The sequence below is a fragment of the Triturus cristatus genome, chromosome 3_2, assembly GCF_964204655.1.
Source record: "Triturus cristatus chromosome 3_2, aTriCri1.1, whole genome shotgun sequence".
In the NCBI taxonomy this organism is placed as follows: Eukaryota; Metazoa; Chordata; class Amphibia; order Caudata; family Salamandridae; genus Triturus; species Triturus cristatus.
In genome coordinates this window covers 348,274,480-348,289,110 of record NC_140584.1, presented here as the reverse complement: position 1 = coordinate 348,289,110, position 14,631 = coordinate 348,274,480, and the positions used below count along the sequence as shown (strand labels likewise).

Here is a 14,631-nt window from a genome sequence, read left to right as displayed (position 1 = left end):
CACGGGGAAGCTTCTGCGAAGTCTTCTCACACCCCTCCTTCACTAAGCTGAGGGGCCCCCTAACGGGATGGCCATAGAGCAATTCAAACGGGCTGAACCCGACTCCCTTCTGCGGTACCTCCCGGTAGGAGAACAACAAGCAGGGGAGGAGGACGTCCCATTTACGCCTCAAGCCCTCTGGCAGCCTCCGGATCATTCCCTTCAAGGTTTTGTTGAAGCGCTCTACGAGCCCGTTAGTCTGGGGGTGGTAAGGAGTGGAGAACCGGTAGGTCACTCCACACTCCTTCCACATGACCTGCATATAGGCAGACATGAAATTCGTGCCCCTGTCCGACACCACGACCTTGGGGAATCCCACTCGGGTAAAAATCCCCAACAGTGCCCGCGCCACCACCGGTGCAGTGATGGTCCTCAGAGGAATAGCCTCTGGGTACCGAGTGGTGTGATCCACTAATACCAGAATAAACCGGTGTCCCGCAGAGGTCGGAGGGTCCAGCGGCCCAACAATGTCTATGCCGACCCTCTCAAAAGGGGTCCCGACCACCGGGAGCGGTTCCAACGGGACCTTCAATTTAGTCCCAGTCTTGCCACTTGCCTGGCAAGACTTACAGGTCTTACAAAAGGTGTCTGAGGCAACTCTCATCCTGGGCCAATAAAAATGTGGGACCAACCGCGCAAAAGTTTTGTCCTGACCCAGATGTCCGGCTAAGGGTATCTCGTGCGCTAACTCCAGCAGGAAGGCCCGGTAGCATTGGGGGACCACTATGGCCCTCGAAGATCCATGCACCGGCACCTTAGACTCACTGTACAGGAGGTCATCCTCCCAATACACATGATACCCGCCCGTCTCCTGACTGGCCACTTGGGCTTCGGCCTGTCGTCGCATGCCTTCAAGTGTGGGGCACGCCCTTTGCACCTGGCAAAATTCCTCCCGGGTAGGCCCTCCTTCCACATGCCAGTCGGCAAGGGTCGGCAAGTCCCCCACGGGAACGACATCCACCTCCACGGACTCCGGGGGCACCTCCGCGGCCTCCCCATCCATCTCACGGGGCGTGTCCTCTACCACCTTCTCCTCTCCACACTCAGCGTTGGGTTGGGCCATTATCCCAGGCTCCAACCTGGGTTGAGTTCCATGCCGGGCAGCCATGGACCGCGTGACTATGCAAGTCCACCCTGGTAATCCCGGCATCTCGGTATGAGCTCGGAATTCGAAATCTTTCCACTTGGTGTGCTCCAGGTCGTTCCCTAGCAAACACCCCACAGGCAAGGCAGGGCTCACCACAACTCTCAGTAGGCCTTTGACTCCTCCCCACTCAAATGGAACTCGAGCCACTGGATAGTGACTCACACTGCCGTCAGCCAATACGGCCGGATGGAACTCCTCGGGGACTACTTGGTCTGGGGACACCAGCCGCCTCACTACGGTGGTCATGCTGGCACCTGTGTCCCTCAGAGCCTCCACCTCCTCCCCATTAACTCTCACCCTCTGCTGGTATTTAGCAGTGTTCGGGGGCAGGGACGGGAAGTGGACAGGCCTGACCCTGGTTTCACTCCCCTTCCCTATCTAAGGGCAGCTCCACCCCAAGCGCTACACTACTTACCCCGGGGCTTTTCCCGCCCGTTGGGGCCGGGGGTCTCTTGCAACACTTGGGATCTCCTTTGCAGTGTCCAATCTCCCCACATTCATAGCACCTCACAATCCTTGGCTGCTGACTCCGGTCAGGGTAAGTGGGCTTTGTGGAATTGGACAGGGGTGGGGTTCCTACTCCCTTCCCAAACTTATTTTGGGGGCCTTTCGAGAACTCCACCTTTTTATCTCCCCCCTCTTTCTTCTGGGGGAAACCCTGTCCGCCTTTTGAGCCATCTCCCCCGGGGCCCTTGTGAGACACCCGGGTGCACACCCAAATATCCGCCTCTTCCGCAAGCTCACGGGGATCCGTTAACTTGCGGTCCACCAGATGTTGGCGCAGCTCCGGAAAGCACTTATCCAAGAGGTGCTCCCGTAAAAAAAGATTGTACAACCCTTGGTAGTCCTGCGCCTCGCTGCCACGCACCCAACCATCTAGTGCCTTACGGGCATAGTCAAAAAAATCCACCCAATTCTGTGTGGACAGCTTATGGCTGCCACGTAACTTCTGCCTATACCTCTCGGGGTTAAGACCAAATTTCTTTAGTAAGGCCTCCTTCATGGGGGCATACCTGACCTGATCCGCCTTGGCTAGGTACCACAGGGTGTCCCTGACATTGGGAGGTATATAGCGGTACAGGCCACCTCCCCAGTTGCTCTTGGGTACCCCATGGGCGGTCAAGACCACCTCGTATGCCTCCAACCACTTAGCAATATCATCCCCCACTGTGTAACTGGCAATTACTTCTTTGGGCAAATAAAATTTTGACTCTTGGTACGCTGCCACCATTGTCCTTATTGGACACATTTAACTGGAGGGCGCGCAGCTCCAACTCCTTCAGCTGAAGCCCGTGCGCCAGCTTCTTTTCTTCCATTGCCCATCTCTTGTTCTCTCTCTCTTGTTAAAATTTGGCCAATTCCCTTTCTCTCTCTTGTTCCAACTTGGCCAGCTCCCACTTTAACTGCCTCTCCTCCCTCCTGTCCTCATACTCCTCTGGAGACGCGCTCCTCCTAGACCCTGTCCTACTGCTGGCCCCAGAACGTCTCCCTGGGGGCACATTTTCAGACACATCTACGTTGAGTAGGCCTAGTTCTTCCTGGGCGCTCTCCTCCTGAGGTGCATCCGGCGCCTCCTGTCCCTCATCCTCTCTCCCCTCTGGGTGGGCCTCTACCCATGCCCTTAAGGCGGTACGGAGTTCTGGTCCTTTGGCCCTCCGCACCCCAGGCACCCCCATCCCCTGCCCGAATTCTCTCAGCTGCCTTACAGTGTACCCTTCAAGGTCGGCTAACCGGAACTCCATCGTGACAGGTGGGGACCTAGATACCATCTATCTAGGATACGGGTGACAGTTGCACGGCGAACCCAATACTCCCCCATCAGGTAACTTTTCTATCCCGCCCTATTTGTTACCACGTCTGACTGCCTTTTAAAATACAGTTTAGAGAGCTTTCTATCCGCGTTCTTTTGTTCACCAGCACACTACGGATAGCCTTCCCCACTTCGTTCTTGTTTTTTTGCTTTTTTGTTATTGTCCTGACCGCTAGACTTTTCTTCCCATCTTTTATTTTATTAAGGCAAGAAATAGTCGCCTTTCCATACTCCACGTATTAGCGATGCAAGAAAGATGACGATGTCATTCTTCTTTTTCTGTTCATTCAGCTTGGGTTCCATTTTCTCTCCTTTTCTTCCTTTTTTATGTTTACCCAGCAGACTTTGTTCCTGCGAACATTCTTGACCTCCGTTTGCAGCTTGAGATCAGAGATTCTTCTTGCCTGTGTCCTCATTTGGACCTATTTGCAACTACTAGATTCCCTACAGGTGAGCGTAAAAACGATTAATCTGCCCTCCTTTTCACTTTGAACTAACTTTTACCACTAGAAACATGATGTTTATAAAGTATTCTATATACTCTTTTTCTTCTCCCCGGAAGACAGGACTCGTCAGTGTTCACGTTGTTCCATTGAATAATGCAATTTTTCACTAGATATTAATGTTTAAACAAATTCTTCTATGATGTTTGACACTTATGACATATGACCTTGCGTTGTTTAGTCCTCTATTTGAAACAAATGATGTTATTAAATGACACTTGAATTGCTCTCTCTTTGTTTGATTTGATTTGCCTTTTTTTATTTTTGTTAGGTCCCAGCTAAAACGCCAAAACCATTTCCTTATTCGCCCTGAGGAAGGTGGCACCTGCATTTCGGTGCGTTCACCGAAACGCGCGTCGGCGCTCCCAAGGGGTCCACTTAAGCCCTAAATCTTGTATTTTGAACATGCTCTCTTTAGCACAGCATTGAATGTTTATATGCTTTTGCTTATATATTGATTTACGAGGCAAATTTCTTTTGGACCCCCTCTTGATGAGTGGCATTTTTATGAGTAGATGTATGAGTTTTGTTTTTAAGGTGTGATATGATACCGGTATAAGTGTGTATGTCTGTATGTGCGTGATAGTGATTGGGACATTTCTGTCATTATTATTATTATTGTGGTTCACGATAGTATGTTTGCTATAAACTATTGAGGATTTCACCCACCTTCTGAATCCCTCTGTCTAAAATTGATTAAAATAAAAAATAAAAATATAAACAAATCTTTCTTTGACTATGCACTGAAATTTCCTTGCTCTATATAGGTCTTGCTTAAGTGTCAGTATATTTATGATATGATACATTGTACATTAAAAAAAAAATAGGTAGAGTACCTTTCTCTCTTTGTTGAGTTTCTTTCCCCTGCGTCTCTACCTTCATCCTTCTACAGGGGTTCCCCTTGTTATATTGGTTGTCCCTTCCCGGCCCGGTTTGCCGTGGGGTTTTTTCTCATTTTATCTAAGATTCCTGTCCTTACATTTTCACTAGATATTCGAGTCCTCAATTCCAGTTTCTAATTTTTCTCAGCTAACTTACTCAGTCATCGCTCCGTATTTTGCTCTTTGTTTCCATCTTTATTTCACCTGATAGTGATTTTGAGATTATTTAGACTTTTTTATCTCTTTTCACATTTTTTCTCATAATCCTTTGAACCTCCTTTCCTTTCACATCCCCTTATCTATGTCCCCTTTTTTTAGCCTTGATCCAACTCCATGGACAGTATCAAGTCCTTTGGATTCACGGACGAGGACTTTGCCCGACTTATAGGACAAGCGTGTGAGGGGGACCGACCTTTCACTCTATCTAAGGGCCCCAATGAAGAATGGACCAAACTCTTCAACTTAAAGAAAAAGACCAAACGTACAGAGTCGCATGCTAAGTTCATGCTTGAATATTTAAAGGCCGGTGCCATTCCTATTGGCCTGCGAGTCAGGAACATCCCGGGCCTTTTTGTCGAAATTAGACATTTTTTGGAAAAGTGGTCCCTCATCTCTAATAGATGTTCTAGGGACTGGATGATCCTGATAATAGAAACAGCCAGAGAGGTTGTTGAGTTACTCAATAAGGAAATTTGCGAACTTGAGGAGAAACTTAGGCAAACACATAGTGTGGAAGAAGCCAAGAACAAATTGGATGAAATCCAGGTTGAACTTGACTCCTTCAACGAATATCTCCTAAAAAGAAAAACAGAAAAACTGAGAAAGGATATTAGAAATTTCTCCCAAGAACGTGTTTACCCATTTCTCACTGAGAATTTTTACACCAACAACGGAGAGAATACCGCCAATAACACCTATTCTTCCTGGGTGCATAAGAGAGTCATCACCTTCTCTGACACCACAGATTCAGATAGCGAGGGGCCCTCATATAGCAACCCACAGCATAGACAGGCCACAGACAGAGCGATACCAGACAATCGTTTTTTAGGCAACCGTCGGGGCAACTTTCGCCCCAGGTATCAGAATCGCTTTCAGAATCAACCTCTGAACTCTCAATTCAGGGGACAATACCAGGATTCAACTTTGAATCCGCAATACAGAAGCCCATACCAGGAACAAGCTCCTCCCCAGAGATACATTCAAACTCGGCAACAACAGTACTGGAGGCCATAAATAGAATCCCTGTCTTCAATTTATCATCCCAACCCATGGACTGCTCGACTGTATCCCTGCTCTCCAAAGGCTTATCCTTTGTACCGTCTGTTGGAATTAACAAATTTGAACTTCTCAGAGACTTCCACACTTTTTTTCGCAAAGTTAGACTGAGAAAGTAATTTGCCGATAAAGATTCCAACACAGAAACCAACAATTTATCGGGCTTTAAACCCCCCTCCACTTTTACCCCAGGACTCGACATGGTAGGCATGGAGGTGAGCCTATTTGAAAAAGCAGTCCTCAATAAGGTCCAGAAGGCGATAAATTTTGTCCCCACCCCTGCATACAACATCTCCAAAGAGGAAAATGCTGCTTTTAAATCTCTCAGCAGCAACTGTGACCTTACGGTTAAACCCTGCGACAAGGGAGGAGGCATAGTCATTTTTGACAGTAAAAACTACAAGGATAAAATGTTGGACCTTCTTGGCTCCACAAGACATTATTCAAAAATAACATCTAATCCTGAACCTAGATTTAAACGTAGGATTTTATATGAGGTTGAACAAGCAGTTGATAGAGGAGAAATTTGCGTTGAAGATGCGCAATTTCTCACTCCCACGCATACTAGGATTCCTATCATCTACGGAATTCCCAAAACACACAAAGATCAAACCAACCCCCATTGAGACCCATAGTCTCCACAATTGGCTCCGCCACGGAACCATTATCGAAGTATATCGATAAATTTCTACAACCCATGGTGGAATCCTTAGCCTCATATGTAAAGGACACTGGTCATTTTATCTCGAAATTAGAGGGTTTGCAATATAACCCTCTACAGGAAATCTTAGTCACCCTGGATGTTGAATCCTTATATTCCAACATCCCCCAAACAGAAGCATGCCGTGTTGTGACCAATATCATCGAAAAAGATCCAACTTTACATAATGGCAGGTTCTTGACTCGATGTTTGGCAATAGTCTTGGAAGAAAACTTTTTTGAATACGACGGATGCTACTACCAACAGGTCCAGGGAGTCAGCATGGGGGCGGCCTGTGCCCCCAGCGTTGCCTGTCTATATATGGGGCATTTCGAGCACTGCAACATCTACAATGAAATAGCCCCTTTCTTCGAAAATGTACGCCACTGGTCACGGTACGTAGATGATATTTTCTTCATTTGGACTGGTGACCAATTGTCCCTTGATGAGTATATCAGATGGATTAACTTAGCTGATGTTAACATCAGATTCACTGCTCACACGAGTACTACCAAATTAGAATTCCTCGACGTTTGGGTTGAACATCGGGAATCCAAGCTGTGTTTTTCCCTCTATACCAAACCTACAGCCAGGAACACACTCCTCCACTTCGACAGTTTCCACCCGAGGAGTCAAAAGGATGGAATACCATTTAGTCAATTCCTCCGTTTGCGCAGAAACTGCACTACCATCAATGACTATTTGCTTCATGCTGAAACCATGAAAGAAAAATTCATCCGAAGGGGCTATCCCCGTAGGATGGTAAGGAATGCTTGCAAGAGAGCCCGTTTCTATAACCGCGACTCCAAGTTTCTACCGAAGACACGGAACCAGTCGGATAAATTAGTCTGCGTCACAAAACACTCTGTGATGAACAATAAAATCAGACAAATTGTGAATTCACAATGGCATCTGTTAAACCTAGAGCCAGAAACAACTCACATCTCCAAGCCCCTTTTTGCATTCCGCAGGAACAAAAACTTGAGAAACTGGATAGTTAAAGCTAAACAACCTGAAACAAGAGGCTGGATACAAAAATCAATTGAGAGGACAGTTCCTATCAATGGTAACCACCGATGTGGTACGTGCCATGCATGCCCTCATGCTATAGTTGGCAACAATATCTGTATCAATGACTATAATGTCAAGATGAAGGTCATGACCAACTGCAGGACATCCAACTGCATCTATGCCATCCAATGCCCCTGCCCCCTCACCTATGTAGGCAAGACTGCCAGAGAGGTAAGGATTCGAATAGGAGAGCATAAGTCCAACATTAGACGAACCAGACATGGAGCCCCCTTAGTAGATCATTGGACTGCTATGGGACACTCTGAGACTGACCTGCGTTGGACGATCTTAGAAAAGATCCGCCAACAAAGGGGCTCTGACAGCAACAATGTCCGCAAAAAGCGAGAAGTGTACTGGATTTTTGTCCTTAAATCTAAGGACAAGGGACTAAATGAATCCCTTCCATGGGAAAATGCTATTCTTTAAGCCTAAATACTCTTCCTACCTCCATGTGACCCCTGATCCTTCACCCTTTGTCTCAGCCTTCTAGCCCTGAGCCCTTTCAGATTACGTGGATATTCATATGTAGGCGAGTATTGGAACTTAGCAGAACTTGCTTTGAACTAGCACCTTTTTTTAAAACCACTATCTAACGCCTGGATGTTTATATCACAGTGATTTGGATGTTCCTATCACAGTGATTTGGACCTTTCTGAATATGTCTCTTATTGTTAAAAACATATATATTTTTTCCTCCGTTATTATTGTCCGATTTGGATTCTTGACCCTTGCCACTAGATGAACAGGTCCCGCTTTTTGACCATGCACTGTGCATGTTCCGATGTTCTAGATCAGACTCCGCCCGGACTTTTATTTTATATCATTATACATTCTTTTATTTTATTTCACTTATATCTATTCTTCTTTTTCTGCATGTATAATTATTTCTACACTTTTGTCTCTATTTTTCTACCTTCATGCCTACGTGACCTTCATCCCTGCACTATTCTATCTACATGCCCGTGCTATTTTCATCCATTCAAAACCTTTGCCTTGCACCGTTCTATCCCATCGCTTATGTGATTTTCATCGCTTTAAAGCCTCTGCTTTTCATTATCCCTTGCCCCTCTAAACCTGACCACGCCCTCCCTCCTTATTATTTGTTTCATTTTTTCTCTCATTTACCTCCGTGCATTGGCCTATTTAAACGGCCATCTAACCACTCCGGGTGCTTATCTGATCGTTCATGATTCTCCCGCCCCCGAGGAATCTTCGTTTTTCACCGGAGTCTTGCGCTCTGACGGTGTGAATTTCCACGCGGCGCCCGTGCCTTCAGGTATTTCCCTCTGACTCTGTGGTTCTCCCCCAAATAAACTACAGCTGTGTCTCCCCTCCCGTTTCTCCTAGTTTATGGCCTTTTACTTATTCATTCTTTCAGGCCTCCAATTACTTGTCTCGCTGATATCCACCGCAGCAAGTTGAGCCTGCTCCTGCCCTTTTTTCTTCCAATGCGGCATATATCCTTGTTCCCCCAGGTATGGCCCCCTTACTTTTCTTATCTTTAGACCCCGTAGAGCCCTGGGTTTGCAATATCTAAAACGAAATTTTCCATGAGTTTTGTTTATATCTCTTTTATCATTAGGCATCGGGCTTTTCTGACGCCATCGGGGATCCTTATCCCACCATTATGTCGCCGTAAATCTATAACTAAAAGGATTCTACTTTGACGGCGAACCCAATACTCCCCCATCAGGTAACTTTTCTATCCTGCCCTATTTGTTACCCCGTCTGACTGCCTTTTAAAATACAGTTTAGAGAGCTTTCTATCCGTGTTCTTTTGTTCACCAGCACGCTACGGATAGCCTTCCCCACTTCATTCTTGTTTTTTTGCTTTTTTGTTATTGTCCTGACCGCTAGCCTTTTCTTCCCATCTTTTATTTAATTAAGGCAAGAAATAGTCGCCTTTCCATACTCCATGTATTAGCGATGCAAGAAAGATGACGATGTCATTCTTCTTTTTCTGTTCATTCAGCTTGGGTTCCATTTTCTCTCCTTTTCTTCCTTTTTTATGTTTACCCAGCAGACTTTGTTCTTGCGAACATTCTTGACCCCCGTTTGCCGTCTGAGATCAGAGATTCTTCTTGCCTGTGTCCTCATTTGGACCTATTTGCAAATTCCCTACAGGTGAGCGTAAAAACGATTAATCTGCCCTCCTTTTCCCTTTGAACTAACTTTTACCACTAGAAACATGATGTTAATAAAGTATTCTTTATGCTCTTTTTCTTCTCCCCGGAAGACAGGACTCGTCAGTGTTCACGTTGTTCCATTGAATAATGCAATTTTTCACTAGATATTAATGTTTAAACAAATTCTTCTATGATGTTTGACACTTATGACATATGACCTTGCGTTGTTTAGTCCTCTATTTGAAACAAATGATGTTATTAAATAACACTTGAATTGCTCTCTCTTTGTTTGATTTGATTTGCCTTTTTTTATTTTTGTTAGGTCCCAGCTAAAACGCCAAAACCATTTCCTTATTAGCCCTGAGGAAGGTGGCACCTGCATTTCGGTGCGTTCACCGAAACGCGCGTCGGCGCTCCCAAGGGGTCCACTTAAGCCCTAAATCTTGTATTTTGAACATGCTCTCTTTAGCACAGCATTGAATGTTTATATGCTTTTGCTTATATATTGATTTACGAGGCAAATTTCTTTTGGACCCCCTCTTGATGAGTGGCATTTTTATGAGTAGATGTATGAGTTTTGTTTTTAAGGTGTGATATGATATCGGTATAAGTGTGTATGTCTGTATGTGCGTGATAGTGATTGGGACCTTTCTATCAATATTATTTGTATTGTGGTTCACGATAGTATGTTTGCTATAAACTATTGAGGATTTCACTCACCTTTTGAATCCCTCTGTCTAAAATTGATTAAAATAAAAAATATAAACAAATCTTTCTTTGACTATGCACTGAAATTTCCTTGCTCTATATAGGTCTTGCTTATGTGTCAGTATATTTATGATATGATACATTGTACATTCAGAAAAAAATAGGTAGAGTACCTTTCTCTCTTTGTTGACAGTTGCAAGCTAACCAGGATTTTACACCCTCAGTCTGGACAGTGGAATGCAATCAGTGCAGTAATAAACAGTTGCAGAGCTTAAATACACTAGGCGTCTAATTGTGGCGCCCTCCGCTTCACGGGAGGGTGCTGTATGGTCACAGGTCCTAATCCCACCGCTCGCCAACAATGTAAGACCTGGGGTCACCGGGCCCTAAGGGGGTTACGTGACTCGAGCGGTTGGGCACCCGAAGGCTTAAGTGTAAAGCAACCATACAACACACACATCCCCTGAAGCAGGAAACGCACACAATCATGGACGCCACACAGTAGGTTCAATGCAAATCAATCAGTTTTATCTAATCAAATTATATGCAAGTACAGTTCCTGAGATTGCAATGGGCATCACTTGAATACATTAGCGTTAGATTCACCAGCATTTCATTATGGTGCCATAGGCAGTACCTGAATACATTAGCGTCAGATTCATCAGCAATTCAATATGATGCAATAGGCAACACCTGTATACCTTAGCGTCAGATTCAAGAGCACTTCATCACAGTTCCATTGGTAAAACCTGGCGAACCTGGGGGAGCGGTAAACATAGCGGTTAACCAGAGCGCTGCGCCCCTCCCACCACTAGCGTTTCAATCTGCCGTGGGCACCTTGCGCGGTATCTAGCAATTATCAGCGCTTTGAAATAGGACTGGAAAACGTAGCGCCACACCTGGAAAACTACTAGCGCTTCAGGGCAGGACTTGCAAACATATCGCTACTCAGGACATGACTAGTGCTTCAGTGCAGAACTTGAGGACCCAGCGCTACTCGTAATGACCAGGCATTAAGCACTTCAGAGCAGGACTTGAGAACACAGCGCTACTCGTAATAAACAGGCATTATGAACTTCAGAGCAGAACTTGAGAACACAGCGCTACTCGTAATAAACAGGCATTAAGCAAACGGTGCTCTTTTCCAGGACGGGTCTCTTCCCTGGAGGTGAGAAGTACGCAGCAGTCAAGAAGCGAGGGGGGCAATCCCACGGAGGGGAACCAGAGTCTTGGCTGGGCACCGGGAAGTAGCCGCCAGTCGGTGCGGTGTGGCTCCCGATCGTCAGGGGGCGCACCGGGTCCTCCACAAGCCTCCCGGGGGACAGGGGGGTGAGTCCCAGGCCTCAGCACGGCCACGCTACCTCCCAACCCCGGGGGTTACCTTGATCTCGACGTCCTCTGTTGCGGGCAGACGCTCCGGGGATCTTCAGGGGCCCGTGTCCGCAGCCGCCTATGGCAGTGCAGCCTGCGGGGGCACGGGCCAGCGATCGGAGTGCTCAGCGGAGGGGGGGCGGCGAGGCGCAGTCCGCCCTCGTCACGTGGGGGCAGAAGTGGGCTTCACAGCCTTCCCAGGCCTTCCACGAATTCGGCAGTAGCTGCAACGGCAGCGGCGGGGCCCCGGGCTTCTCTGCGGGCCCGACTCGATGAGGGGCAGGCTTCTGGGCCCTGGGCCGCAGCGGTGAGTGCGCCTCTGGACCCCACGCCGGGGGGTGGCACAAATTAAGGGGTCAACGGTGAGCTCAGCGCTCAGCGGAGGACTGACTTGGGGGATCCCAGGCAAGGTCGGGGATAGCAGGGGTCCCAGCACTAGTACCTGGTTGATCCCCCAGCAGTCCAGCGGTCACTTTCAGCTTGGGTTTCAGTAGTGAGTTTCAGCGTTCAGTTTCAGCATTCAGCTTTAGCATTCAGTTTCAGCATGAAGTTTCAGTATGTAGTTTCAGCATGTAGTTTCAGCATTCAGTTTTAGCATTCAGCAGTCTTAATGGCGCAGATGTCTCTGGCACCCTTAGGGGTTCTGTTCCTTGGGGGGGGGGGTTGAGTTGGTGACAAGTTCAATCCTAGTCAAGCTTGGCAGACGGCCCCTGGGTTCCCCTACCGCTGGGCAAGATCAGTGGGCTAGTTACAGGATCCCTCACTCACTTGAAAGGCAGCACCTAAGCCCTGTCACTTCCAGAGGCATAAGTCCCTGACTAGGCCCTACCGCCTAAAACTCCTGCGTGGGTTCCCCAGGTCTGCTTTACCCCAACTGCCTACAAAATGTTCCCTCCCTCTGATAAGTAGCCCTAGGTCAGGTGACCACTATCCAAGGCGGCAAAAGTAAAAACCCCACCTCCCTTCTAGAAGGTTCCAGCACATTCCAGGAGCTTCCCCATTCTACCTATGGGACAAAAAAGGCGGGCTGGTGTCGCAACATTGTTGTGGGGTTCCAGCCAGCTCCTGGCAGCTAGGGTGCTACTAGAAAGACCACTCTGCAGTAGCAGGGGCATGTGGCAGCCATCTTGGGAGAAGGGAGCACCTGCACCTTAACACTGATTGGCAATGAAAAGGCGCCTGGAGACCTAAGTCCAACATAAAAATGAGGGTGGAAAAAATGAGGCACGGTCAAAAATACAGGGGGAGACGACCCTAGGGCTGACAGGTCTAACAGGGACTATCCGTTGGAAGCTCTTCAACCCCATAACCAGAATGTTGGCCTACCCATAGGCTAAGCCCACCACAGGGCTGCCCTTTGCCACTAGTAGTAGCAAGTTTGGTAAAATTGAGATACCATGGATGAAAAATAGGGACCATGTTTCTTGAAAAGCCCATTTATCTTGGCCCTCTATGAACATAGACCATTCGGCTGACACTGTCTTTGTTTGAAGACCCGCTATGTTCCAAGAAGCAATAGCCAATGTTGAGATGGACAATTCAGAACTTGTTATATGGGAATCTTCTTGGATTTCTATTCCCTGATCGATTGACATGCTAGTAGGTTCCCTCCCCTTAACTACCGCAACCTCAAATGGCTGCTGTGGGGGAGCTGTCTGTAGACATCAATCTATATTATCTAAGGTTGAGCCCATTTCACTTCTTAACAATGTTTTGGGGTGGTTATTGCTACTAGTAAGTGCGGGAGGATTGTATTTGATCCTGATATTAGATGGGGTCAGATGGGATGTTGTTAGATCAAATGACACCAAATTATCTGCAGGATTCTTGGAATTCATTATTAGGCATACATGATCAGTATTAAGGCCTGGAGTCACACATCTTTTAGCTGTCAATATGTCTTCTCTAATTACTGATCTACACTTCCTTGTGTGGCGTAACCAATGGATGCTTTTATTTATCAAGGAGTGTTCATCTTCCTCATGGGAGATAGAAGGTGTTCTAGGTACATTGGTCAAATAAATGTGTGCACCCCTGGGGTCTACCAACGAGGAATTTGTGAATCAGTGGTCCTTGTGTATGGTTGGCCCTAGATTTCGGGACAAAATAGCAGATGGATTTGCCGAACAGCCAATTACCTTTTGCTGCTGCCTGAGACTATTCTGGATGATGTTGTTTGGGTTAGTTTCGGGGTTCGATCTTTTATAATTTTGCTGGTATCTTCCATTACTAATTGATTGGAAGCCTGCTGTAGAGACAGGAGATTCCTCAGTTTTTTTGCCCAATCGAACCGTTGTACTCTTGTTGGAGGCACTGACTATTTGATTCCTAGTCAGTGCCGGTCTACTAGGATCCAATGCATTGCCGTGTGTTGGCAACTTGAGGGTATCTGTCAATTTCTCAACCAACACCTTGAGAGTGGTAATAAGTTGAAGGAACAGATTTAACTGGGACCCTATATACTCAGTTGGATAACCTGGGCAAAAACATTTGCATATTTTTACTGGTGTTGGAGCTTTGGTAGACCCGACAATCCCTGCATGCTCTTTGGGAGTGATCAGATAAGGGGACAAATTGTCCTCAGTTATGTCCGTCAGAGGCGCAAATCTGTTACTACACTCCACATCACTAGCTGTGTGGATTTGTGCGGTTGTACGCAGGGGGGAAGGGGCAATTTGCTCACTGGGCAATACTGTGCCCTTGTTCAATGGAGGGGACACTTTTTGCGATCCTCTTTTGAACATGTCTGGAATGAGTTTTGCGGGCTCGGGGGATGGTGGCCGGTCTATATGCTTCAACAACAAATACAGACAGTTTTACAAGGCGGAGAATGATAAAATAATACACAAAGCTAATGACAGTGTGAAATCAACACTACAAAGATGGACCGGCTGTGGTCGTTATGTTACTCCTCACAGCTAACAATACCCACCATAGTCCATATAGTGCTTTAGTTCACACTCTTGTGCTTGATGGCTGTGCTTTAACCCGTATACACAC

The 14,631-nt window shown here is 46.8% G+C and overlaps 1 long non-coding RNA gene across 1 annotated transcript; it reads left to right on the top strand.

The window, feature by feature from the left end:
• Nucleotides 1-8,608: 8,608 nt before the first annotated feature.
• LOC146857352 (uncharacterized) lies at nt 8,609-10,300 on the top strand. Its single transcript, XR_014979566.1, has 5 exons — nt 8,609-8,702; nt 8,805-8,901; nt 9,009-9,119; nt 9,447-9,550; nt 9,875-10,300. It is a non-coding gene; the product is annotated as an uncharacterized LOC146857352 (long non-coding RNA).
• Nucleotides 10,301-14,631: the final 4,331 nt, after the last annotated feature.